Source organism: Amblyomma maculatum, chromosome 9 (genome assembly GCF_055883805.1).
Source record: "Amblyomma maculatum isolate TAMU_Amacu chromosome 9, ASM5588380v1, whole genome shotgun sequence".
Lineage (NCBI taxonomy): Eukaryota > Metazoa > Arthropoda > Arachnida > Ixodida > Ixodidae > Amblyomma > Amblyomma maculatum.
In genome coordinates, this window is record NC_139352.1 from 42,992,719 (window position 1) to 43,019,146 (window position 26,428).

Consider the following 26,428-nt stretch of genomic DNA (forward strand, 5'->3'; position numbering starts at 1 on the left):
CTGCATGTATCGTGATATGTTGCTACCCTGAAGATAATATATGCCCTGTAAGTACATAAAATGTCTAAACATAAAAAAACGCTGTATTACCTTCTTGGATTACTGCGGGTAGGAGGCCTTAATGCCTTCGCGTCATGCCAGTAAATGTGGAGCTATGTGTCACTCATGAGTCTTGCGTCCTGTGAGTTACAATTTAGAGAAAGCAGAAGAAGTCCAGCAAATTTATTGCGCCTTCGGTGTCCTACTTCTTAGAGCCTTCTTTTGCGCCGAAATGTATTACGTGGCTATCCCTCGAAAGCAACTTGCTTGACAACAGCACATTTGAAGACCTCACAGCTGTGCATTTCGGAACCCACAAAAGCAAATTATGTGTGTGTGTGTTTATAAGTTGATGTTTTATAAGTTTTAGCATATTAAAGTACATTTTTCGTAAATTTTTCATACCAACCATTACAACGTGTGAAGGGTGCACGAGCTGCTGCAAGTAACGTATGTTGATTGGAAGGCTGTATACCTTTGTAAAGGTTATACTGCTTCAAAACGATGTAACTTATAAACAAAATGCAAATAACCTTTACAAAGGTTATTAGTGCAAATGGTACATTGTGCGACTTTTAAGTATAAGGGCAAAATATGGAATTGTTTTTCTTTAAAAAGGTTACCTGGGCAGTAGTGTGTCAATCAAGAAACATCACTCATAGCCCCGTAAGTCATCTGACAGAATTTTCATCTCGTAAAAAACCAGAAGCTACGTTATAAAGGTTACGCCCAGGAATAGCCCAAAGGAGCTTTCAGTTCTTTTGATAATGCTACTGCTACCTAACTCACGACATGCGTGATCGTGTTACCACTCAAAAAATAAGCATGTTTAGTTGAAATGACATGTCGAAAATGCAATTGACAATGAAATTTAAACTATGATTTCCACTCTACGGTAAAGCACAGCGGCCCCTTTTATTTCAGCAACATGCTTAGTTTATAGTAAAGCGGCATTCTTTTGTAAACCTTTTGGATTTAAATTAGGCTCTCTTTCTTTTTTGGTGTCAGTACAAACCATACAAACACGTCAGTGGATGCCAAAATGGTTGTGGGTGCTACGGACGACAAGGTAGTTATTGGCTCAAAATGTGCTTCACTGCTGAAGACCCATTTTTTTTGGGGGGGGGGGATGGGGTGGGGGGTGTTGGAGCGAAATTTCTTTGGGATTCTTCAAGGCACGAGGATGCAATAGTAGTGAGATATAGGATAGGAAGAAAAGCTTATGTTGACAGCAGAATAAAATGCTCCTAATTACTTTCAAACTATTGTGTTGATATTTTCTCGCTGCAATTTGGTACCACTTTACGCTGTTACCCTTTTTTGGTAACATTAGCTGACACGTTATCTCTCCGGTTCTCGTGCTCCGTTCTGTAATTCTCCAAAACCAAAACTAACACTGTTCATCATTAGGATCTCTTAGGCTTCTCGGACGTGCAGTGAAATTTAAAAGCTGAAAGTCTGCTGACTTGAAGGACTGCACAAGAGCTTACGGGCTGAAAAAAAATTCCATCACTGCCTGTTTTGTTTTCTCAACATAGAAGCCTCTATGTTCACAAGGTGCAGGTTAGGGCGGAACCCTACGGAAAAATCATCAGAGGCAGTAAAAAATTAGGCTTGAAGGGAGGAGGAGGAGGAAGATGAGGAGGAAAGGCACGGAGATTAACCCGTAAGAGAAACCAGTTTGCTACCCTGCACTGGGGGAGGGGGTGTGTGGATATAAAAGAATTGTGAGAGAGGGATGGTTGAAGGTACTACAGTCACCTCACAGACATGCCAGATCACATCACGTCACAGTCATATCACTTAACATAACAGCAAACTCATATTCTTTCGATTAGGCCTGTGCTTTTCATAAAACGGAGCAGTGCCTGGGAGGCCTTCACCGCAGACGATCGCCGTGGCTAGGGACCTAAAATCTCAATTTCAGTCAATGGGCGTCCATCTAGATGCTCCAGCGTACGACACAGACACTGTCTTTCCTCACTGTATATAGAGCACTTACAAAACGTGGCCTATAGACTCGTCGCATCCACAGTTTGTACATTCAGGGCTGATTGCCATGCCTATCATAAAAGAATACGAGTTTATGAATGCTACACCAGCCCACAGGCGGCACGGCAAAGTTTCTTCGCATCGGGTTAGGCCAGGTGGAAGCCGGAGCTTCAGGTCAGAGTCCAGGGACTTTTAGCGGCAGTTCGCAATCTGGCCAGAATTTCACAAAGAGTGTGTGTGTTCCCGCGCAAGTGTGCGAAGCCTGCCGGGTTTATGATTTAAAATCTTGCAGTAAAGCATAAGTTACTTACGTGCTCGTGTAAAAGCGGCAACACTGATATAAGTGTCGTGCAACTAATTCATTCATTTTGTAGAATTCACCAATCGCAATACCGTTTTTTGTGTCTACGATTTTCTTCATTACAACCATTCCTGGAGTGTTGCCCAATTAAAATATCATACTGCGGTAGTCCCTATTACCATTCGAAATCTGGTACGGCTTTGCCAGTTCAGTTCAGTTCAGTCGTTCAGTCGTGTCCGACTCTTCGTGACCCTATGGACCATGTCACGCCACGCTTTCCGGTCTTTCACCATCTTCCTAACATCACATAAATTCATCTGCAGTGCCTCGAGGATGCCATCCAACCATCGCGTTCGCTGCCTACCCCTTCTCCGGCGACCCTCAACCTTTCCCAACATCAAATCTTTCTCCAGCGACTCCTCTCTTCTCATCAGATGACCAAAGTAGCTGAGCTTTAACTTTAGAATTTGACCCTCCAATGAGCAGTCAGGGTTTATGGTCGACAATATCGACTGATTTGATCTTCTGGCAGTCCAAGGAACTCTCAAGGGTCTTCGCCAGCACCACAATTCAAATGTGTCAATTCTTCGGCGGTCAGCCTTTTTCACAGTCCAACTCTCGCATCCATACATCACAACTGGAAAGACCATAGCACGAGTTATACGGATCTTGGTTGGCAGACTAATGTCTCTGCTCTTTACTAGGCGGTCAAGGCTAACCATATTTCATCGAGATTTAAATCCACTGTGTAGGGGTTAAGTAAAAATGTCCAACAGTAAAATGACACTGCAGTACCACGCCGAAAGAAGTTTTTGTATCTCCTCTACATAGCCATATTAGATGTTTCGCCTGCAGTGTGCAAAGAAATTCATAAATGTTAACGAGTTTGTCCGTTACATAAAATTAGGGATGCAATGTAGAAATGCGCAGGTGAGTTTGTTTATCAAGATGCTCAGGAACCAGAATATACTGCAGCTGGAGTAGTATCAGTGAGGATGTCTTAAATTAACAGACTAGGTGTGCAATACAGTTACATATTTTATACTCTTTCAAGGCAGATACACTAACACGTTTTGAAGCTTTGCCCTATCTTTTGGACAACTATTTAACAGGTTACCTGTGAGGGACAGCTTTGGTGTATTGGCTGAACACCACCTAAATGGATATAATATGTGTGCCCTTCAGTTACGTGTGGGAATTAGGGCATAGAGAAGCCTGAAAATTTAAGCTGTTATTGGCTGCCGAACGGTCTTATCGAGCGTTAGGATATGGTAAGCTAGAAATGATGGCACTTCGTCAGAATTTGCAAATTGCGTAAACGTTTGAGCAAAGCAGACGCGAAAATTTGGTTTCATTATAAGGCAACCGCGTTTTTAAAAGAGGATAACACTTTGGTAGAATTGTGCCTAACCTGCTTATATATTTGATATGTAGTTAATTGAACCAAAGTGAAAACGGTGCAATGGTCAATGAAATGGTTCTGAATACTGTCGATACAAAAAGCTCTAAGATCCGTTCCTGCCGCAACCTTGGTAAGAATCATATCGATCGCCATATCCCTTGCCGCTGTGGCAACATTTGGATCCGGTACTGATACTAGAAAGAAGACTTGCAGCACGTTTGCTTGGGGCCTTTGGTGCCAAGCTGTCTGTTGCGCCAATTTATCAACGGTCGGATGCGCATGAACTGCACCCTGGCCGACAGTAGACGTTCAGCCAGATCGTTTGACAACGGGAGACACGGGGATATGGGTAGACAACGCTAGCCGTCGCTCACGTTGTTCAACTGAACGTTCAGTCTACCGAGAAGCTCTGCACATACAACAGACATGCGCTTTGGTCAAATGATCCTCTGTACAATCGAGGAGCGTAGTCGGCAAACTTTTTCTGCTGACGCAAGAACTGCCGGAATACATTAGGCACACATGCTAAATCAACTCGACAATACCGTGCCTACGCATAGTGTCCTGTCGCCCAACTCCTATCCTGATTTGTCTTAGAACAGACTTAAAATGTGCATGCGCATTTTCACACATTCACACCGCTTCTTTCCAAATTAGAGCATAATAATACACTTCTTGTGCAATTATCCTAATTGAGTGCTGATAATATGGGCACGGCACCTTATCCTGGTGGGGCAGCCGCTTTCCGATGGAGGCAAAAAACAAGGCAGCTGTCTCTCGTGCGATGTCAGTGGAGGTCAAAGAATACCAGTCGGTCAAGATTTTTGAAGCCCTCCACTACGGCGTCCCTCTTACGATGAGTCACTTTTTATGAAGTTGAGCCATCTCAGCTAGAAAAACACGTGCAAGCGAAATGAACAAAATATTGTATATGCATTTTCCCTCAAAAGAAACGCCTAAGATTGTCCTTCAGTTCGCCACACCCCTCAGCTGAGCTACCAGTCACAATATCAAATGCTTTGCTTTGAGGCACAATTTAACAATATAGCTCTTTGGTTGGCCATATAAGGCAGCAAAGCTGGTGAGCCTCCGATGGCTGCTCTGAGGCGACGAGTTCCACATGATTTATTCTGAACCAATGATGCCTTCTTCAACGGTCAGAAAAAAGTTAACTTGCACCGAATTTACCAAAGCTTACACCTGCTGGAACAATCGTGAATATATACCTGAAGCAACGGTGAATCATCTGTATTACCTGGGATTTAGAGGGATTGATTTCGCTAAGTTTAGTTCCGGATGGTATTTGCACTACATGAAGATGCACAGGCATTCGTTACACCGCAGGAGGTTGTAGTTAGGACCAAATAAGTATGTATTTCCAGTGTGTGTTTGACTGTGGTGCTTATCCTTGTTCTTTCACATGGTTGTGTTCGTTCCTAACTATCCTGCTACATAGGTACACCCTTCGCAAAATTTGACAGACAACGTGTTTTGACAAACCTGCGCGACAGCTTTTTATGATGGTGAAGAGGTCATTTGAAAGTTATGCACAGGGCAGCCTCAATAATATTGTTACGGACGACAAGGAAGAAGAAGCGGGCAGTGGCGTGGGCAGGAGCGCTCGCGCTAGGCCCGCGAACATTCATTAAACGTCATCTACCATCGCCATCGGTCATGTTCTGTCTCCTGTCTTCATCGGCTTGCCACTTCGTAACATTTGGTTGGAGGTGCGGCGTACGGCATCCCCATCTTCGCCTTGGAGCCTCGACACCATCTTCAAGCCGGGACCATCACCGAGGGCCCAGGGACATCGCCGAGCAGCTTCGCCCCTGCCCTTCAAGCCCAGGCCTGAACAACTACCACCGCCCAGCCCCCAGCCCGGACCTGAAGACAAGGAGAACAGACATACCGATCAGAACCGAGATGAAGGACCCGAAGGACCCGAATGACCCGAAGGAACCGATGGACACGAACACGCAACCCCCGCCCAAGCTGCCCGACGTGACCTCGAGCCATCGGTCCCATGGACTCTGGTGAGGGATGGTTGACAGCTCCAAGGGAGGCGGATCATCCACGCATCAGACATCGTACCGGCAAGCCGTTCTATTCTTCCTTCTTCCTCTTCTTGTTCAAGCATCCAGACACGCCCATAATCATGCCATAAAATCATTAACATCGCTAAACTTCCTCGTCCACGATCGGGACGATCGCTCGGTGGCCCCGGGTCATGTTACGGACAAGGAAGAAGAAGCGGGCAGGAGCGCTCCCGCTAGTCCCGCGAACATTCATTAAACGTCATCTACCATCGCCATCGGTCATGTTCTGTCTCCTGTCTTCATCGGCTTGCCGCTTCGTAACAATATACTTGCGTCTTGCCCAACCAAATTATTCAGGTGCACTATACCGAAAAATATTTGCAGCGATTAGCTTGCTTTCTTCAATTTTGCGCAGGGCTGTGCATACAAAATAGACATAATTATGCTGTCAAATGAGTTTATTTGTAGCCTCGCTGTGTGCTCTACGGTCCCCTTGGAATTCTCCAAAATAACCAAGTAGGACCACGAGTCGCAAATCTCCCATACGCACTCTGAGGTTTTTTATTTTCATAGTAGGTGGCGATCGAAAACTCCTCCACAAGTTGTCTTCGTCCACTTCAGTGTTGACCGCCCCATGAAATTTTATCGCTGTGGAAACTGAGCTTCCACTACCTTCTACCATATTTTTCAGCACACTTACGGCACTCGCACAGTACCTCAATTTCAGACGACGTGAAAATAGCGCAGCTAGCCAGGGAATAGCTGTTTGCTTGCAAACCGCCATGTGCATGCTTTAACGCCGTCAACCCTCGTGGCAAGCAAACTTGCCTTTCAGCGAATATAACTTCCAAATTAAAACTTGTCTATTTGCGCTTGATGTTAAAAAGTTTTGAAGATATTGTCTCTCCAGAACATACATTTGTTTGTTTTATATATCGCGTATTTATTCCGCCGTGTTACAACAAAACTAGGGAACGGTCCTTTGTCTATTCCTTGCCAAAGGTGTGCAACGCCTTTGCCTTAGATGGGGGACTACCGGTGAGAATTCATGCTTCAAGTCACCGGTATTTGGACGATTTCCTAATTCGCTACGATTGACATCTGAAGGGTACGTCACGGTCATGTCATTTTGACCTCACGCCCACAAAATTGTTAGCAGAGTCCTTTACACGGCCCCTGGTCGCGCTCATGGCACCGAAGTTACCAGGGAGATATTCAAATGTCCGACACATGATTGAATTTCTCATCCACGAAACAGAAACCCGAGGGCGATGAAGGCTCAGCAAATGAATCTTCTCTCACGTTTAGGGGTAAAATGGGGAGGGGACAGGCCATGATTCGGCTCAGATTCCCGCTCGCAGCATCGTTAGCTGGGGTCTTACCGATCCTGCGGTTGTCATGATGAGCGCTGCTGAAGTAATCGGTGCTGGGCAAGCTCTCGGCTGTGAGGTCTGAGTTCAGGCCCCAGAATATCGGTATTAGAGCCCAACACGCAATGCACTAAGCCAGCGCAGCTACATGTATAACTCATGCGGCTTTATGCGAGATGTATATATGTATAGATACGTAGTATTTGAATTTGCGGCGATGTTTTTTCTGCAGCGAAACATCGGTTTGCAAATTCATTACGATGATCATGTATAGTTTGATTGCTCACGAGCATTTCAAGGGTGGCCTTTACTTAAATAAAATATCTGCTATTAATACACTGCTTCAAGCTGACATTTAGAAGTGAGGGATTGGGGTGCTAGCTACGTATTATATCGACCTAAATCTTTTGGTTTGGTTTGTGGGGTTTAGCGTCCCAAAGCAACTCAGGGTGAGAGACGTTGTAGTTGAGGGCTTCAGAAATATCGACCATTTAGGCACCTTTGACTTCCACTGACATCGCACAACACAGATTCAAGGAGGAGGAGGAAGATGAGGAGGAAAGGCAGGGAGTTTAACTGGTAAAGGAACTGGTTTGCTACCCTACACTGGGGGAGAGGGGTAAGTGGGTATAAAAGTTGTGGGTGAGAGAGGGTGGGTGATGACAGTACAGTCAAATCATAGACATGTTACATCACATCACGTCACAGTCATGTCACCGACTTAAATGGATCAGTAGGGTAAATGGGCTAAACGGGTAGTGGGTAGGTAGGTTGGTAATTCGAATTTTTTTATTTATCCTGGACAACATTATATATTCAAAATATGATATATAAATGCATGTTGTCATCTGGCCTACCATGCTGGTATTGCACCAGTGGAAGACAAAATGAGTGTGTTGGCCAAACGACAACAATGCTTATGGTGGAATCTAAGAAACGGCAATCGAACATGAACTATTGTGCGATACTACAGTTTGAATAGCGCTTCAACACCTCTTGGTGGAGTTCTCAAGATTAACAGCCAGAGTCTTTAGCTGTTCGTAATCAATAAAGGAAAGCGTAGAAGAGGTGGCAGAAAGGTAGGTGGGCGGATGAGGTTAAGAAGTTCGCAGGGGTGAAGTGGATGCAGCTAGCACAGAACCGGGTTAATTGGAGAAATATGGGAGAGGCCTTCGCCCTGCAGTGGGTATAGTCAGGCTGCTGCTGCTGATGATGATGATGAGTCAAAATCATATGGGGTTGTTTTTTGAACCTGTTTTCTTTCATCAACTAAGCGGCAAGTGTTCTTGATTCAGAAACATCTTTATGGTAAACAGCTTAACCACACTGGTCCATTCTTTCAACCCGATTCATTAGAACGCACCTAGATACAATATGGGAAGGACGGCTTTATAACCGTTTGTGGCCTCGACAGTAACTCTCTCATTGCAAGTCGTGGTATGCTATCAGATCTTATACCTTATACCGACGATTTCAATGATATCATTAAGGCACCACACAATCACGTGCGTTATGAGCGGACTCGTGTATTTAAGAGCGTGCTTAAGCGATCGTTTTTTTTCATTAAGCAAATCGATCAATATTTATATTGCGATTTGGGCACTTTACCATGCTTAATTTCGACAGCAGCAAAAGATACTTCGCTAAATATTGAACTTAATGCTGCACCGCTTTGTAGCTGGAAAATTGTCCATCTGATGGCAATACGAAGTTTTGCGGAATGCAGATATTCCCATTTGGTAGTTCCTGATGTGCTAGCATTTCAGTTCCAAGATGCCGTAGGTGTTTGTATTATATTTTCAATGTGCATATAAAGTATTATTTCTATTTCTCTGCTAAGAAAAATCAGTTTGCTTCATTAAGCTTTGACAGGCAGGTTGTGCAAAAAGTTTCTTGGCAGCCAAAATAATAAATGTCGTTTGAAAGCAGGACATAGTGTAGAGTGCTCACTAGTAATTACTTATGATCAATCCGATGTTTATCCGTATCTTTAACTAACCGCACTACAAAGCGCACTCTTTCCAAAAAACGCTATTTTTAAATTTGACATAATTGGCCATGCACTTAAACACAGGTATCTACAAATACTAGCTGGTTTTTCAAATACATTGTTCTTGCAGTTATTTGAGGCCAGACGGCAAAGCATATATACGACCGCCCTTCGCTTCTGGCTGATTCATGCAGCCAGGTCGCGTGAAGGATATATCCACTTTTGCTTAAACTTCGTGTTATACATATGCTGTACTTTTATGGCCAGATTGTAGCAGGAGAGGTGCAATATTTGCTGAGATAACATGGGTGTTTTCTCCAAGGCAGCAATCTTTTCACGCAACAATCCAGCTTTAGAATTCTCTCCTCTCCAAATGCTTCGCTGTCAACTAACTACACTATCAACATCTGCGGGAGATATCGAGATAAATACTTTATTTGAATTGCAGCGGCCCTAAATCCAACTCGAAACCCTAACTCGTACTGGTCTGATTTCTGTTTAATACAAAAGTAGTCTTTACAGCCTCAGTTGAATGTCATTTGAAATCTGTGTTGCTTAAGTCTTCTACCAACTCTTGTTTTAATATCGATTTTGTTCATACAGGAGCGCTATGGCAGATGCATCGTGGTCGACAAAAATCGGGATTTCCCCGAACTCTGGCGACACCTTCAGATTAAGGAACTAGCGGTACCCATACGTGAGCTTCAATGCCGGCACTCATCTAAATTGCACTCATTTATCTACATTTTCAGTGGTGTTATCCACTCAAATTATTGGGATTCGTGCGTAGTCGAGAAAGTGTGACACACGTGACTTCTTTCTATTCTTTTTCTTTTGACTTACTGAATCCCGTTGCAAGCAAGTTAAAACCAATTGTTCTTCACATATTATATTACCCAAACAAATCTCCTGCATGAAATATGAACGGAATTTTCTTCAAACTAGCATGAAATGTTTCACCGTTTCCCATGTTGCAAGAGAGAAAAATGCGCAGGCGGATAGTTAGCGGCGGGATTTATTCCTCAAAGTTTCGCGAGGAGACGGTGCCTCCTGTAGTCATGTGCGCGGCGCATTGTAGACTACACGCATTATACTATGAGTGAAGCGGTGGCTCAGAAGGAGATATCTGCGTAGTCATCGGAAAACAACTGTACCCAGAACTTAGTACCAGTGGCCAAGGAGTGGCAAATATTTTCTTGCTGTTGTACAGCCTCTGCAGCATTTCCCATTTCATCAGTAGGTATAAAAAACTTGGTAAACAAAAAAAGCCATGTTTGTGCTTGGTGTTGGAACGAGAAACATATAGAGCGCATGTATGTAGACGATTAAACACCAAGAAGTATGTATGCATCTAATAATTTCACCACTTCGGTTGCAAACCTATTAATTCGCTCGGTAGCTTGTAATTGTCCACTTGGTACACTTCACCACTGCGGTGTCATTTAAGAGGTATTATTCGAGGCTTACTTTTCGTGAATTTGAAATCACCCTAATCTGAGTCAAAAGACAATGCATTTACTGAATAATGATTCCAGTCATAACCGAGACAATCTGAGGTATAGTGATAGCCGAGGTGTGGATGGCTTCACAATATTTTTACGAATTTTCGCTGTGTCGTCTGAAGAAGTTAGTACCAGTGGCGAAGGAAAGGTAAATACTTTGTTGCTTTTGTACTTCCTCTGCAGCTTTTTCATTTCATCAATTGCTGTACTCAAACTTGATAATTACATAAAAACGCCTCTTTTATGCCTGATGTTGGTACGAGACATACATAGAGCGCATGTATATAGACGATTAAATACCGAGAAGTAGGTATGCACTTATTAATTTCACCACTACGGTTGCGAACGTCTTATTCGGTGGGTAGGTTGCAGTTGTCGACTTGGCATACTTCGCCACGTCTTTGTCATTTATTATATATTATCCGAGGCTTACCTCTCAAGAATTCGAATTCTTCCCAATCTGAGCCAAAAGACAATGCATTTACTGAGTAATGATTCCCGCCTTAATTGAGAAAATCTGAGGTATAGTGATAGCCGAGGTGCGGATGGCTTCCTAGCATTTTTACGCATTTTCGCTGTGTCGTCTGTAGAAGTTAGTACCAGTGACGAAGAAGTAAATATTCAGTTTCTTTTGTGCAGCTTGTGCAGCTTTTTCATTTTATCTACAGCTATACTCAACTTGGTAAAGAAAACCCCCACTTCTGTGCGTGGTGCAGATACCAGACGCATGTAGAGCTCATAGACGATATATAGACGATTAAACACCGAGAAGTATGTATGCATCTATTAATTTTACCACTATGGTTGCGAACGTCTTATTTCGCTCAGTAGCTTGTAATTGTCCACTTGGCATACTTCGCCGTATCTGTGTCATTAAGATATATTATTCGAGGCTTCCCTCTTGTAATTTGAATTCTTCCTAATCTGAATAAAAAGAAAATGTATGTACTGAATAATGATTCCAGTCATAATCGAGACAATTTCTAGTATATTGATAGCTGAGGCGTGGATGGCTTACAAGCTTTTTTATGTTTTCTCGTTTGAAGTCTGAATAAGTTAGTATTAGTGGCGAAGGAAAGGTAAATATTTAGTAGCTTTTGTGCAGCCTGTGCAGCTTTTGCATTTTATCAACAACTATATTCAAACTTGGTAAACAAAAATACCACTTCTGTGCGTGTTATTGATACCAGACATAAATGCTCATGCATATAGACGATTTAGCAGCGAGAAGTATGTATGCATATGTAAATTGCACCACCTCGGTTGCAAAAGTCTTAATACGCTCGGTAGCTTGTAATTGTCCATTTGGACTAATTCACCGCTTCGTTATCATTTAATATATATTATTCGAGGCTTATCTCTAGTGAATTTGAATTCTACCTAATCTGAGTCAATGAAAATTTTTATACTGAATTATGATTCTTATAGTAATCTATACCATTTTGTGTTGTGGCATAGGTGGTATAGTCATGACTTCCGATAAATTTTATGCATTTTTGCTGAGACGTCTACCGACACAATTGCTGTAACAGGTCTGCCGGCAAATGACATATACCTGCTGTCAAGGGTTTACTTGACAAAAAGTTGTGTTCCTAAACACTTTATTGGAAGGGTATGCGTCCATGGTTTAGCTATAATTAGCGAAAGCCCGCCACGGTGACCCGTACGTAGGGTGCTCGGCTGTTGAATACAGAACTTGCCGGATCGAATCAATGATGCGGCGGTAGTTTCTCAACGGAGGTAAAAGGAAAGACGCCCATTTGTTGTGCAGTTTTAGTATGCGCCAGAGAACTCCAGAGGGACAAAATTTCACGAGCTTTCTACTACATCGTCTTTCATTGCCTGAGTCGCTTCAGTACGTTAAATCCTGCAAACCAAACTATGCTGTACCAATTCAAGAAGTGAGAATCGGGAGTTGACATACCTGTATTGTTGGTTTCTCGCTGAAGGAAGGAAAAAATTGGGCCTGCGATGTTATTACCCCGGCGGTGTACAGTCATGAGCAAAAGTGGTAAACAACACTAAACCTGAGGTCGAGCTCTGTAAAACGGCATTGCAACTCCATCTAGAAACAGTTATTGGGTATTTAGACAATAGTGGAAGTGCCCATGCATGTGTTGCTGTCAGTATCCCTATCGCTGTCACTAGGTAGCATTTTGATGCAGTGTTCCCGAGCATTGTCACTGACTGAGTGTTGTATACCACTTTTGCTCACGACGGTACGTAGTGTTTAACAGAAGCAATAAGGAAGCCGACACAGGTGTGCTTTGGTTTACTGCTGGTTGAGGTATTCATGTCAAATTTTGAGACAGTTCGCTCGTCAGGACCATCGACAATGTTCTCATGTGCACTTGAGAGTTAAGGGATATACGTAAAATGTTCACTGTAGTCTACTAGTCCATATCAGCGAAACTTAGGCGCACTGCAAAACTTTACTGTACATACAACACAGGTCACCGGATTTCAATATAATGAATCGCTTGCATTCGGTAAATCTTGTTTGATATCAGAGAACCTCGAAGAATAAGCAGCCGTAGTAATATGCCTTGGAAAAAACCCGCGCCTGCAAAACCGTAAAAGAAATATATGGATACCAAATGTTGACAATTAGAAAAGATAAAATCTTAAGCACCCTGATGCTCTGTCTCTCCTGCCATTGATCATCGTCGCGTAAACTGACGCTAGAAGTGCCTGTAACTAAATCTTCGGGAGCATGTTGTGTTGGTCGCGCTCATCGCTTTATTGGCGGTGACGTGTAATTAAGATAGAGACACTCAGCTTTGATTATATTCAATCAACCTAGATCCCATGTGGTACCAAGGGCGCCACCATGCTTTCCACTTAGCCTAATGACGTCACTCACCTGTAGATAAATCAATGATTGTTATGTACCACAATGCTGAACGCCGCATTGTGTTTCGTATGATCATTGTAATACTACGGTATTACGGCGGGTGTCGCAAGCTTACGCGGCCTATGATCATTTTTTAAAATGTCTATTTCACCGGCATACCCCTCGCGCTCAAGATAGAAAGACGCAGTTTGCCTCATTCCAAATATACATAATATACGTATGTGTGTGTGTTTGTGTGTGTGTGTGTGTGCGAGCGACGAACATTGTTATCAATAACCAGCGCAGCAACCAGTGACTGTTGCGGCAGTAAATACGTTTCTTGAAGTTTCCTGCGTACGTGCCGAGTTTGGCACAACCTACTGCAAAATAAATAGAGGTGCTTTTAAGAGACTTAGACGAAATATTAACTGATGCTGACGATGCACGTTTGCAGCTGTAAGTAATATAATTTTAGAGCCGGCGCTCAAGAAATTTGGAATAAAAGAAATAACTCTTAATTGTGGCTTATTATGTTCGATCTAACCAAATTAATGCATGTTTAGCACGCTCTCATGGCATCAAATGTTTTTTGGTATGCGAAATATCTTTGTTGTATATCTTTTCTTCAATTGTTTACTGCTATCTTTAACAATGATCTATGTAAAAGCTTATGTATTGAGTTTGTATAATCAGTTGATATGCCCTGGCATACGAAAACGTCTTTATTTTGAACCCAGCAGAATAATTGCCGCATTTCAAGGATGAGGAATTAGATCACAATTTAAAAATTGGCGATTGCCAGGCTTCTACATTTTCTTGCAGGTGAGCTTCTTCTTTAGAAATAGTAATAATAGGGCTATACTGCCACTTTGGAACATAATATATTTTGTTACACGCACCTTTCTCCAACTTCTACGCTGTACAAAATTGCCTTATACATAAATTCGGGCATTCCAGTTTGTCATCCAACATTGAGAACTTCAGTGCTAATGCAAATGATGAAGTGTGCTCGGCTTTCAACACTTTTTGTGTTCATCTCGGTTCCTCTGCTGGGGTAAGTACATCAAGTGACAGCTTTTTAATCACCTGTACGTGTTTTAATATAGATTACTCAATATCAAAAAGCTTCACTTACAATTTCAGATATATGTATTACCTTAATTATTATATCCAAGAATTCAAACTGGCTTGCTGATATTTGAAGTAGCATTCTGCGTATAAAATGTGACATCGTTTTTTAATACGAGAGTAGTTTCTCAATGGCGTCAATCTAAGTGCAGCCGTACGGCTACAAGGAACATCAAAAAGATCGAGGTACAGGTAATGAGTTAACAGATGTGAAGGAAGTATAACGGAATACATTACAAACTACATAGGAAGTGATAAGTACTGAAAAAGTCAAGGTATTCAAATGATTGCGGCCCGGTTGACTGCTACCACCGCTCCTGCTTATGCTTGATAGATGGATGATATCATATAGAAAGATATGAAAGATACGAAAATAAGGTTACAAAAGGGCGATCTTGGTTCAATCGGTGGTATTGATTAGGTGAAAATTTTGGAAGCAGTGGCTACAGGGCTCAATATATCCGGACGCTATTGTACGGGTAACAGACAGTCAAGAAGACTTTAAAATTGTAGTTAAACTTTTTTGAAGATGAAGCGGGCACGTTGGGCATCAGTTTTTAAATTTTAAATGATTCATCCGCTCAGGTGCTTGCAAACAAGGTCAGTATAAATATCTATCGGTATGGGTAATAGAAGGGCGAACATAATTGGAAAAGAGCATGAACAGTATAATAAAATAATGGGTAAAAAGCCGTGATAGTAAAACGTAAAACATTAAGGGGGTACAAATCTTATGAGTTCCTTTGGGGTATTTGGAAACTACGTATGGCGACAGGGCTACTTTCGGAAATGCAGTTCTGGGCTTCGTCGAAATTAACTATAAACCAGAGTGCTGTTGGATGATTAGCCCTAGGTACCCATGACAAAATGACAAACGAGTCGATAAATGGTGACATTTGCTGGACACGTTTGTATGCACGTGAAGCTCAGAGTAAATATTATAGATGAAGTCCTGAGGAAAACGGACCTTAAAAGGCGGGTAAAGTATTTAGGTCCCTATTATATAAGAAGCGTTGACCCAGAATGGAGCAAAAAAATAGGATCCTAAGAAATAGGCACGCAGTACTCCAGGACAAAGAAACGGAGTAACAAATAGCTTGAACAACAGGTAAAAACCACAGAACGTAAACATTGGACACATCGTGTTGAAAAGAAGCAAGCTTAGAAATATATCGGAACTGCAAATTGCTTATCAGAAAGCAACCTTCCTTTGATAACTCAATAGGCAGGAAGGCAGGAAGAGCTAGCTAGTGCACCTTAGAACACGCAGCTACAAAGCTACAAAAAAATTTATTCGGAAAGATGACGCATGTGCATGGTGCGGGAAATTGGCAGAAACAATTAAACATCTGACACTCGAATAGTAAGGTACCCACAGAAATGTTGATGCAGACACACCACTCTGCCTGGATCCCAAGGCTTTAGAGACACCATTGGTCGAATGAAGGTGCGGAGCAAGTCAGCAACACCAATTGGAACATTGGTGGCTGAAACGCCGAAAGAGGACATGAGAGTAGATGGGTAAAAATAAAGTTTTAAAATGGCGAAATATTTGACGGGTTTATTTTAACATTCATAGTATCAGAATGAAAATAAAAAGCAGAGCATGGTGGACACAGCCAGCTCCTTCGTTTTATTCCCAGTTTCAGAGGAGATGCTCTCTTATAATCCATCCAATTTCCCAATAACAAGGCCACGCAAAGCGTAATACAGTTCAGTTCAGTTCAGTTCAGTCGTTCAGTCGTGTCCGACTCTTCGTGACCCTATGGACCATGTCACGCCACGCTTTCCGGTCTCTCACTATCTTCCTAACATCACATAACTGCATCTGCAGTGCCTCGAGGATGTCATCTAACCATCGCGCTCGCTGCCTACCCCTTCTCCGGCGACCCTCAACCTTTCCCAACATCAAATCTTTCTCCAGCGACTCCTCTCTTCTCATCATATGACCAAAGTAGCTGAGCTTTAACTTTAGAATTTGACCCTCCAATGAGCAGTCAGGGTTTATGGTCGACAATATCGACTGATTTGATCTTCTGGAAGTCCAAGGAACTCTCAAGAGCCTTCGCCAGCACCACAATTCAAACGCGTCAATTCTTCGGCGGTCAGCCTTTTTCACAGTCCAACTCTCGCATCCATACATCACAACTGGAAAGAAAGTACACAGTATAATAAAGCTGTCTAGTAGTGAAGAACATTATTGAGTTTAGAAACATATGCACTGGAATCGTGGCCTGGTTGATTATTCCGTATGCTCACACATAAGCGGTCTTAGGTTCCTTTACTTAATTTTCCAGCCGAAATAAAAAGATCTAGTCGCTCTTGTGCTGTCCTCACCTCTTCCTTTGTCTTTTTTTGTGCTTTGCTTTGCTGACGATAAAAAAAAAGTACAAACGGAATTACTGGTGCATGGAATCGCGAGGCACGATAATTATTTTTGGTTAAGTATATTCACTTGATTTACAGCAGAAGCAAAGAAAGCATAACAGCAGGTGGCGGTACATTTAGCTACAGTCGTGTGGGTCGCCGACGCAGCTGCAGCGGATTCAAGGTCATCCTGCTGGGCGGTGATCATTTTAGGCTATTGCAATGCTGTGCTGACCGCCCCCAGCGCTTTTTTCGTGAAGCTCCTCAACCGCGTCCCTTTTTCTTCGTGCTTTCCTGTGTGCGTGTCTCTGTGCGAACCAAAATTGGCACGGCTTTTGTTTCGCCTCAATCAGACGATGGTTTTCTTTGGACAGTTATGCAACTTCACTTAAAGTGATTGCCTCCAGTATTTATTGTTTCTTCGATAGATGAAATGGTATTGGTACCGTGACAGGTTATTTGCGTTAGGTTGTGCTGGCATACTGGACGTTGCAGGTGTGAAGTTCTGTTCAGTATCTAACCAATGTCACTGGGAAGAACCTGCATAAATATCTAGTCGAAACCCTATAACCATTTGCTGTTTGTCAGGCTGTGGAGACCAAGAAGCAGATGTGTTCAAAAAAGTTAGAATAATGTCAATACAACGATTAACAAAAACAATCTTCTTTAAATTTCACACACGTACACTGTGAATTCAACCATGGTTGCATGGCAAAGGCCTGATTGTCCATTGGTCGACAAACTGCCTTTTATGTAAGCAGCCTGAAAGCATAGCTCACACAGTTTAGACTTCTGGGCAGCAATGTTTTCTTGGGTTGCGCTTAAAGAGACATTAAAGAAAGACCTACCAATACATCCGTATGACACACAGTTTTTGCAAGGCGGGAAGCAGGAATTTTATTTTGACACCCTTCTTGGCCGCAATAGCTTATTGAAAACACGGACAGAATTAAAAAAAAAAGTCTGATGTCGCTGTCAGACCTGTGTGCAAGCACCTCACTTGGAGGCGTGTTTGAGGGAAGTTAAAGCCGGCGCTGTATGATAAACCAAACTGCATAAACATTCTTGACGAACTGATGGATGTGAAAACGCGTAATGTGCCGTGTCAGCGCAAGTGTTGCTGACGCCGTTTATGTCTTGTGTATTTTGTCAAAATGACCTAAAGAAAATAAGAGCGCTTTGCAAGTGCAGCACTTGAAGCAGAGAATCATCGCCCTCGGATAGGACCAGGACAATTTTAAGGGCCGGAGTGCTTTCATAGGGGATGAAAACCAAGAACTGATGGCTGGGACGACATGTGCGCTCATCGGAACTGTTTTTTCTCTGGACTTCTGACTGCATTGAACCGGTGGTTACTCCAGCCGAAGGAATGTCCCCATCGAGACAACTGCTCTGTGAACATGTCTCTTTTTCTCTGTCCTACTTCCCTGGCCGGTATTCAGAAATTCAGTGTAAAATCCTGTTCTTTTTTTTTTTTGCGAAGTTTATTGCCTCAGGGCATAAAAGGAATGTTATGATGGATGAAGGGTGTGCTCAAATAAATGAAAAAAGGTTGGCTGATGCAATGAAATCAAGGAGTGAACGATGATGCGGTCCCAGTGTCCAAACAGCTTATGACTGCGGATTATGGAAAATCCTGTTCTTGTTCTTGTTCTTGTTAAACGACGCCTCCATTTTTGCCATAACCTGCTGACGATTTCAGCTGCAATCTTGGCCTCTAGGCCGACTCTAAGCTTGCTACTTTTGACCACCTTGCTTCAACTGTTAGAGGTGGTGTGATATTTTCAAACACAATGTAAGAACTGTTCTTCATTGACGTGATATCTGAAAGCCCCATGTAACAGTAAGCAGATTAAACTGATACGTTCGTCAAGGAAATACCGGTGACGTTTTATAGCAGGGTTGCAAAAGACTATTCTACCACACGAATGCGATGCGGCTGTCGTCAGCCGCATTAGGTCGCATCCCTGGCTCATTTGCTGAAGTCTAATCAGACTCGAATTTCAAGGTTAAAGACTTTCTTTCCTCACGAGTGTGCGATCTGTCCGCTGCAAACACCTCACTGAAAAGAAAATAAATCTTATTCAAGCAGGAATCGAGGTCCTACCTCTCTGATTACAAGCAAAGCACGCTAACCATCTGCGCCACGCCGGGCTGGGTCAAAAATGTACTAATTGTCTAGTGCCGCTGCCGTCTTGCCAAACTTGGAAGCACAACGACAAGGCTTCACCCCCGTCTCCAGGGAGCCTGGTGCATGTCATCTGCCGCAAGCTATGAAAACCAAGCGTCGTGAAGAGCGCGTATCATCGGTGCCGCGTGGAGCTGCTCCCTTTGAGACCAGCATCAAAGAAGCCGCACTCCCTCCTACACTAGAACTGGCCCCAAAGGATTTCCTGTTATAGCTTTAAGGAGGTCTTAAGGGGCTCAAGAAGTTTTGCTGTTGTTTTTTTCCAAAACAATACGGTATATAGCTCTAAGCGCGGGTCTCGCCCACGGTTCTGCCTCATGACTGGGCAGCTCTTAATTACTGCAGCGAAAAGATCAGGCAGGTGTTAGAGCTTTGAAGGCCATTAAAGCTGGCGCCTTTCAAAGGATTACACCAAATGTGCCAAATTTCTACATTTCTAAATGTAAATCTGTTACGTATTTTGTATCATATGACAGCTAAACAGCTATTAGGGCGGCCTGTTGAGCATTTACTTGATGGGATGAATCCAGGCCAGTAAGGCTGCATTGATGTAGAGAAGTACCGTTGATCTCGGATATATCGAACTTTATTATATTGAGCTCTCAGATTATGCGCTTGAAAATTCCGTGCAAAATTATTCGACCAGTGTTCGCCTACATTGAACTCTCGTTGAACGGAGCATTAGATATATCGAAGTGCAAACCGCTCCCCTGTAAGCCGTTGTTTTCCTAATGACACCCACAGGATCATTCTTCTCAAGATTAGCCGGGTTGGCTGCACAGTCTTGGATACCTACTGGCAATACTAACACACTAAAACCGCTCTGCTAGGCAACGCTGAGTCTATTGATTGTGGTCTTGACCGTGAGTGTTTTCCAATCCTACTCTGCTGTAATGTGAGAAAGCAGTTGTTGGGTGCACTGAGTATTATGCGGTGCTGCCAGCCGTGCTGACAAATGGCCTGAGGCAGCTCTCGTGAGGACTCCTTCGCTCCCGAAGGACATAAAAAAATAAATGTTCCCGATTTTAGTTATATCTGCACCTATAGTGCCCCAGTTTAGATTGCATTCCCCAAGGCTACGTCCGTAGGAACGTTTATGTGAGGCTTAAAGTCAACGGGACAGGTTCCACATAGCGTGAGATACAACTGCCAGGTGAGAGTCAGCGTGATATCCACCGCACAGGTCTGTGCCTACCAAATATTTAGAGGCCGTGCTCGCGTTCGCCAAGCGGCACATAGGGGTGCGTTCAGTAACCCTTGTTTGGACGCCTGAAGAGTGTGTGCGCATCGCGGGTGGTCCGGTGGTACAGAGCCGATCCTACTCGGGTACAGCGCTCGAGCAGTCTTCGTCGTAGCAAATGAAGTGCAATATTTTCTTGTATTCTTTGCACTTGGCCAACAATTTGTGTCTGTGCTGTTCTCAGGACAATTCAACTCCGCTCGAGTGCAACTATTGTAAGTGAGAGCCAGTGGGTGCTTTAGAACATCGCTTTATTTTTAGCGCATTTCACTGCGAAAGTGTGCTCTAGACAAGTGTAGCCGACTATGTACACTGGCAGGCGGCCCATAGCTACAGGAAGTGTGCCGAAGGCATGGGTGCACTGCATTCCCCCTTCTAGATTGAAGACGGGCTCACCTGTTGGCATACTTTATACCGAAGTATATACATATAATATTACGAGGTCGTTACGGAATCGATGTAATCGGGATTGAATATATCGCAAATTGTTCTGTTGTATATGATGAAGTGCCGCTAAAAGCCCCTATTGGTTACACTTGCTTTTTATTGCTTATTGATAAATTAATTATTTGGCCGGGTCAGTCATCAAGATTCTGAAGTATGCATATATCATAATGTTTTCTTAACATTCGTTGTCGTAGGACAAAGGAATACGATTACGATATATCCTTTGTATTGGGTGCTTATCTTCTACTCAGCCCATCATTTGTCTCACATGTTTATATAAATACTACACCTTGATTCAACCTCTTAGTTTTACGGGCGTCAGTGTAATTGTTCCGTTTTACCTGGCAAACTTTCAGAGCTCTACCCAGGCCCCTTCTTTACCGGTCTCAGGCGATGTGCCTTAAAGAGGTATGACAAATTATTATTCGCTTTTTTGAAGCAGAAAGTGTTTCCTACGTTTTAAATTCCGTAAACCTTTCGCTGTAGACTATGTGCGTTACCATAATTAATTTGTGTCCTTGTTTTCCGCTTATGCAGCCGTCGTGGGCTTTCCCCGACTGCTTGTTTTCCGCTTATGCAGCTGTGGTGGATTCAATGCGGGTGCTGCAACGGAGACCGCTGTAGGCTTGGAGTGGGCTGCCGACAAACGCCCCGATAGGTCCCAGTTGGAATCGTTTTAGGCAGCCCTTATTGGCTGCTCTAAATCGACCCCCATTGCCAAGTATGCATGTCCTGCCAACTTCCCTCGATGGTCCTGCATCTGACAGATTCCGGCAGCCTCTCAGTAATGAAAGTATACTTCTGATGTTGATCAGCCTCTCCCTTAAATGAGATGGGGCCGTACGGGTTCTACAGGAGCAAAATAAAGTTGTGGTTGCCCACAATATTCCCATAGGGATCTGGTGTAGATTATCGGGAAGCCGAAGTCAAAGTTCCTCGACACATATTTCACGAGCCCTATTTCACGATTATTATATATATATATATATATATATATATATATATATATATATATATATCTGTCCTTTCTAAGCAGCTACTACAGAAAATTTCACAATACTTTTATATGATGAATGTAGATTCCATAACGTCATGATCCACATGGTTCAGTGTCGTATTCTGAGAGGTAATGTCAGGTTATTTGCAGACTGTTAAGTGAACCACTTAGGCAGGAATAGTTACGCGTGTATATAATGAAGTCATTCTAGTCCAGTTTACATCAGCATGACAATAAAAGCCGAGATTTTTCTAACCAACACAACTACGCTTACAGTTGCTATATATATATTCTTAGAAGTAATTGAGGGCAACGTCTAATACAAATATAGGGTGGAAACAGTGCGTACGCAGTGGTACACAGGCACTGCTGTGTGCTCAGTCCCGTTACGGTCTACGCTCAATTTTCGCGTTATGCCTAAAAAGAGACCGCATTTAGGTTACGTCGTACCTCGCTCCTAACGATTCTGACGAAAGACGCTAACGCGCGGAAGCGCGTTTTCATGCCCGCCAGCGCTGATGCGTGACGTAAAGAGGTTTTGTGTGCGCAGGCGCAGTTTGGCTGGATGTTGGCTTTGGCACCTAAACCCACTTTCTGTAGTATGTGCCCTCAAATTGCCTGCGAGGAACCGCTCTGATAGCCTAAGCGCACGCCCGCCTTCCAGCTTCAGTACGGCCAATGTAGGACATATACGTGGACATATACATATACGTGGACATATACATATATGTTTAGGACATATCCACCTGCTCTCTAATAACCAACAGGGAACCGAGTGCGGCAGCATGTGGGCACACCTGATTTTTGTTCCATTTCGGCCAAATAGCCACTACGATTTAATATATTTGGCCCCATGTATTATCTACCAGGGCTTTATCGCATAGCGACCACGTTTAGGCTTGATATGCGTTCAAATATCCGACAAAGAAACCTTGTGGTGTAGATGCAGGAATCTGATCCTCGTTATCCCGAGCAACGCCAATATGGGACACTGTAATGGGCAACGACGAAGCACACGTTTGCCCAATAGGGGACCGATGCCGGTATTTGATGGCTGCCCCATACCCAGTTGTATACATGGGGCCAATTGGGACCCCACATTCCATGCTCCCTGCCATAGATGACAGTTGTCACATGGGTTTGCCATATAACTGTTGCAAGGTTTTCTTTCATGTTAGCCTTACAAGGGATGCCACGTGAGATATATGTATCCTTAGCAGCGTTGTTCATGCACACTAAAGTAGCAGCAATGTGATGAAACCCCCCAGCCAACCATAATAACGTAATTATTCGAATCATTATTTTCGCTTTCGGATCTCGCAAATTGTGCTCATCACAACCGACGTCAAAGGAGTGTTTGTACGCATCTTTTACGTTGTTTGCTTAGGTGGTTAGGGAGCGGTCTATTTGCACGACCACATATGTTAGCAATGTCTTCTTGACATTGAATGCAAGTGTTGCATTGTACAAGAAATGAAGTACATTCCATGCATAGAATTTTCTGTACTCTTATGTCGCGCTCTCAATGGGGGCCTGTGTGGCGAGACAATTTGTTTCTTCCTCTCGAGGCTGGGGAGAGCTGGTCTTCAGCACTTGTGTTTTCATCATCTTGTTTCAAGGTATTCCTTTTTTAAAACCGCAAGCCATATCTCTTCCTGCCAGCTGTGTTTATTATGAGATTAGGTGCGCATTTGCCTAATTTGGTTATGCCTACTTAATGAGAGTGAGGTTAACTTAGGGGTTTTCTTAAGAAAGTTGCCGACACATTTCAATTCATTACAGTGCGGTTTCCCTTTGATTACCTATGCAGTTGCAATCCAAAAGAGTGGTGAGAAAAGTTCTAATGGAGACATTATTTCCAGTACCAATGTATTGGCAACCTTACCTCGCCATTCTAGACAATAATGTATTAAAGCTGGTATAACGGAATCAATACAATCAGCCGCAAAGACTTTCTTTTCAAACTTCACATCTCAAATTTAAATGTCAAAACGTGACTTCGTACAATGGAGACTTTTCTGCCATGGTCACTGGATTGTCCCTTGTGTCAGCAGCCAGAAACTATACATCGCTCCTTTGTGTATTGTCGTGATTCAGTGTTTTTTGGAACACTCTTCAACGAACTATCAACAAAGACATTGATATTGCGTCCTATAATATAAGATTGCCTGCAATGGAAGCTTCTGAGGTGCGACGTGATCGTTTTGTTCTCATGGGACTGTTTATCCTGTGGAAGAGCCGCATAACAGATCGCCACGGAGAGCCACCAAGTTCATCGAAGTCTCTGTTCAGAGAACAGTGTGCTATGGACCGGGGTATTTACGCGATGCATGATCGACCTCCTGCTTGGTTACCTCTACTCGATGCATATATATGTCTCCCAGAACTTTCATGCGTGACCAGAGTGACAGTTCGATGCTGGTACGACTATGTATAACAGGCTGCGGGATGCGACCTTGTTAAATTGAGCTTGAAGTATTTCCATGAGATAAAAAATGCCGGTCATAGCGCAGTTGGATAAAGCACTCGGACGGGTATTCAAGGTATGATAGTTCCATTCCAAGTGGAGACAGAATTTATTTATTTATTTGTAACTCTTTCTTATGGAAGACAAGGCGAAGTGCATGTCAATATTCTGGGCGTGGAGCAGTTAGTTGAAGCATACAGCTGCGGAATCAGTGTATAGAACTGCAATACCCAGTGGAGACTGGATTTATTTATTTGTAACCATCTTCCTCACGTTGAAGAAGGAAAGTTATTAGTATGGTTAGTATCGGTAGGGGGGGGGGTTCGAATGATGGCATCATTTCATTAACAGCTATAGTGTGCCCAGAGGAACACAGACAGTAGGAGCCATTAAAGGCTTTCGCTATAAAAACTGTCCTTCATACCTGCACTCGTTTCCTAACCCACATGAGCTTCATTAAGAAATATGAAACAAAGAAAGAGCGGAAGATCCTCTAGGCACTGATGATTCAGCAGCAGGGCAAAGCTGGGCCAACAAACTATCTAATAAAGTAGTGGAAAAATTAATCTAGCTCTTCTCCTGACTATCCGTATCCGGCTATCTTCAATCTTTTCTGCTTTTGCTTTCTTTCCTTTTCTGGTTTCATATATGGATTCTGGAGGAATAGAAGTATTTGCTATATTCTGCGTTTAGCAGTTGCGTTCATTTTTCTTCTGGTGTTCTGCACTGGTTTAAATTTATTATGGTGCACTAATCTGGCCAAGGCTTCGCATTTGTCCAGTAATGTGTCGCTCCCAATTATCCTAGTATGAAAGAAGCTAAAGCAGGGTAGAGGGGGGAAGCCGCAGTTCCCAGGTTGAGGCAACGTTATGAAGACAATCCACTTGTCGAAATGTTGGCTCTCCCTGCGACCCTTGTTCAATCTCTTTCATACCATGTAGCCATCTCCTTCTTCTCGTTCTACCTGGATCCCAATCGCCCTAGAAATTTATTTTTGAATATATCATGATTTGCTGTTTGGCATCAACTATATTGTTCCCGTTTCCTCGGCAATGCCGACTTATTGCCGTCACGCAAAACAGGTTGCAATGATGATTGGTTGTCATAAGCACTGATTGGTCGATTATTCAAGGCGTTGTTGAAAAGGAGCTTGATTCCAATAGTTAACAATGTTTTTATATTCTAGGACGGCGTAGCCACCCCAATGGTTGCCATTTTAAATATTTTTTCTCTGAGAAACTAAGCTGCATTCTTGTACCTTTCTTATTTAAAACAACAATGTGCTAAAAGGCCGAAGAGGTCAGCGTATATTCATTTGCGCTTTGTGCCAAAATAAACGTACTGACTGCGCTGAATTTCAGCGCTGTACAGAGGCAGATATATGTTTCTTTGTGAAATCAGTTTCAGTACAAAAATAGAGATCGGACTGAAATATGGCTTTGCTGTGGCAGTATAAAAACGCAGTTACAACATTCATTTCGTTGATATTTAACAAAAGCTAAGGCTATTATGCTGCACGTGACAAACATCTAGTTTTGTGTTTGAGAGGTAGTATGCATTGCACTCATGACGCCTTAACGTAGCGTTAATAATGTGAGACGTCACATAGAATTGCTATGGAGTTTGCGGGTGCACAGCGTGGCCTTTGTTTTTCTTTCCGATGCAGTGTTATCCCTTTAAACGCGAACGTGATTGCCCGAAGTGTTGTGGCTGCTTTAGAAAGCTGAATACTCCATGGCTGGCAATGTGCTTCACTCCGTACGGCCCATTGCCTCCTGGCTTCGAATTGGAGTACCTTGGACCGCTTGGAATGCCGCCAATCAAGCCAAGTGGGCCGTCTCGGCGACATAGAGTCAGAAACCCAAGCCAGAATGCTCCTTACAAATAAAACATTGTCAACCTTTGTCTCCTCGGGAATTTCTCTTTCAATAAATTATGGTTCACTCTTTTTTTAGGCGAGAGCGTGTTGGCTGATGGCGTCTGTTTGTTCTTTACCCACAAAAATGTTGGCAGGAATATGTAAAACTACATATATAAGAAAAAAACATTTGATGGTTTTCTTGTTATAATGACGCACGGAAATAGCCGTCATTAAGCTGCGCACGTACCGATGCGAAATTTATAATGTA

General features: G+C 43.1%; 1 long non-coding RNA gene across 1 annotated transcript; it reads left to right on the forward strand.

Annotated features, from left to right (window-relative positions):
* Window positions 1-10,660: 10,660 nt before the first annotated feature.
* LOC146178943 (uncharacterized) lies at window positions 10,661-26,249 on the forward strand. Its single transcript, XR_014700893.1, has 3 exons — window positions 10,661-10,780; window positions 14,423-14,519; window positions 25,966-26,249. It is a non-coding gene; the product is annotated as an uncharacterized LOC146178943 (long non-coding RNA).
* Window positions 26,250-26,428: the final 179 nt, after the last annotated feature.